We start from the raw sequence: 2,673 nt of genomic DNA on the forward strand, positions 1-2,673 counted from the left end.
TCATAATAAATATTCAGTGCTGTTTAATTGAGCAATTATCTATTAAAATGATGATCTGAAGTTTAGGCGTTGCACAGAAAGCTGTCTATCGGCACTCAACCCCTGAGCGAGCGAGTCAGAGGACAAGACACAAAATGCAATCGCATTTTTTGTAAAAAACAAACAAGCAAACAAACAAACAAAATATCTAACTTCTGGGAGAGCCTACAATAAATATTGGCGGTAGGAGGTATTTTATTTATTTATTTATTTCAAAACTTTTATCTAAAAGAAGAAAAGGGGGAAAGGCAGGCTCCCTCCCAGGTTATGGAGACAGGTCTCTGTGCACCAGATTCCAAGAGTTTTATTTTTGTTCTGATAGTTTTGCTTTTATCATCTTCCGGACGGTTTGAGTGTTTACACTTGCCCTGATTAAGCCAAGAAAGACATAACCTGCATCATGCTCACGCTGCTCTCCACGTGCTCTGGCCGATCCTTACCCACGAGTAAACCTATCCCTGGACCGACATCTCACTCCAAGAGTAGTGCACCACATTTGATGGGGTTTAAAGTAGGAGGCAACCAATCTTATATGGAAATATATTTTCACAGAGCTCCTCGTGGTGTATTCGACATGCCAAAACAGTAACAAGTCTCACAATGGAGACGCCACTGGTGCCCGCTTGAGTAAATCGTTGAACAACGGGAGGACAGTGCTACAGGACAGTGCAGTATGTATGTATGTATGCATGCATGTATGTATGTAAGCACACAAGGCTCAATCCATAACATATTATTAATCTCCGGTACAAGGACTTTCATGGTCCTTGGGTGAAATACAACAATCTTCACACACTCTCCTCTAAGGAAAGTTTTTTGGAGCACTTTCAGCAGTTTATTCATAACAAACAATACAAAATAAATTGTTTCAGTTCTGCTCTAGGGCAGGGGTTGGGGTTCAGGATGGAAACATGCAAAAAATGCTGTTGGGAACGTGTAATTGTGGTGATTGGCGTTCGAATATTAAACAGAATCAAATATTGTGAACTACTTTATAAAAATTTAAAAAAAAAAAAAGACACCACTTAGATGTCAGCTCTGAGGCCTGGGAACTAGCCTGGCGTTGCGCTTCTCCGAGGGTCTGGGCCGGCTTAAGTGGGCAGCGGAGAAACGCCCCTGGAACGCCCCCACCCCCACCCCCACCCCCGGCTGCTGCGGCTGGAACCCGGGCGTCTTGGGGGACCGCGACTCTGCACCCGCTTGGCGGTGCTCAGGCCTCTTGGAGCCTGAGAGCAGACCCCGGTGCTCGTGTGGATGGCCAGCGGCCTTCTCTGCGCTGGGGAAGGAGGTGGGGGTGGGGTGGGGGTCGCGCCAGGCCGGGACCGTTGCCTGGTTGATCCTGGCCGGGTGCGAGCGCGTTTGGGAGCGGGTTAGGGAGACGCCCTCACCTTCTCTCTAAGCACCCACCTGTGACAGACGGGGCCCCACCCAGGTTTTCTTCCTCTCCCCTCTGCCCAGCCCAGGAAGGAGGTGAAAATAATTAACACCCCGGTGGAAACTCTTTCACAGGGCGCTGCAAACACCTCCCTGAATTTGCCTTTTAAATCGGCCTCCTTCTTTGTCCTAAGCCAGCTTTTGTCCTGCAGAAAGGAAGAGTAGGAAATCAGGTGTGGAGGGGAGAGGGTCCTTTTGTGCAAGCTTCCCCCCTCACCACCACGCCACCCCCACCCCAACACACACCCCATTCTATCACCAAGCCTGTTGCATATGACAAACCTGGCTGGGGACTGTCGCCCAGAATAGTTTGATTTCCTATCGCCTCACCGGGCTCCCGCAGATTCTGGAAGTGAATCCGTCGGGATGGGATGGGAGGGGAGTGGGGCGCTTTGCACCCTGTCTGTGACCTCAACCCAGCTGTCTCCTTTCTGGGACAGGCCGGGCCCACCTAGGTACCCCAGTCCTCAAAACAGTGGTCTGGGGGTCCGAAAGCGCCTACTCAGAAAGAGCCTCAGAGAGGAGCGCCAAGTCAGCGGAACTTGGTTGCTGTTCATCCATTTTTTGAAAGCGTAGATTATTTACAAATAACCCAGAGGGCTCTGTGGCGAAAATCACAATTCCAAAGTTTGTAGTTTTCTCCAAGTCTTCCTCTTTTCTGATTCCCCCTTACTCTCCTCCCTCTTGCCCTCCCCATATCTGATTATGTTGTGTGTGTTTATATTAAAGGTGGCTGCCTACAGAGCACATATTTATTTGTTTTGCTTTTTCTTCACAAAGTATTTCTTGTCAGGCTTACTGCTTGCTGTAAACTGGGAGCAATAGAAATGTCTTCTGGCTTGTTGTGAGGATGATATGAGTTGATTCACGTAAAAGTCACTGGACACATTTCCAATCCACAGAGACAACACTACTGATTACTATCATTGTAGGGATTGAAGACTACAGACTCTTAACCTGTAGTCTTAACTTCCCTCCCCCAAAATCCCAAAATCTAGAATCTTTGTGTATTAATTTATGTAAAAGAGGAGTGTGTGTGTGTGTGTGTGTGTGTGTGTGTGTGTGTGTGTGAGAGAGAGAGAGAGAGAGAGAGAGATTAATGTTTTAGGGAAAAGTAGTGATCAGTGATCAGTTTTGATTCTGATAACTGGGAAGTTAACATAATATAACAGACTTGCAGGCAGATATTGTAGATGTGTG

This window comes from Sorex fumeus, unplaced genomic scaffold (assembly GCF_029834395.1).
Source record: "Sorex fumeus unplaced genomic scaffold, SorFum_2.1 ptg000078l, whole genome shotgun sequence".
Taxonomy (NCBI): Eukaryota; Metazoa; Chordata; class Mammalia; order Eulipotyphla; family Soricidae; genus Sorex; species Sorex fumeus.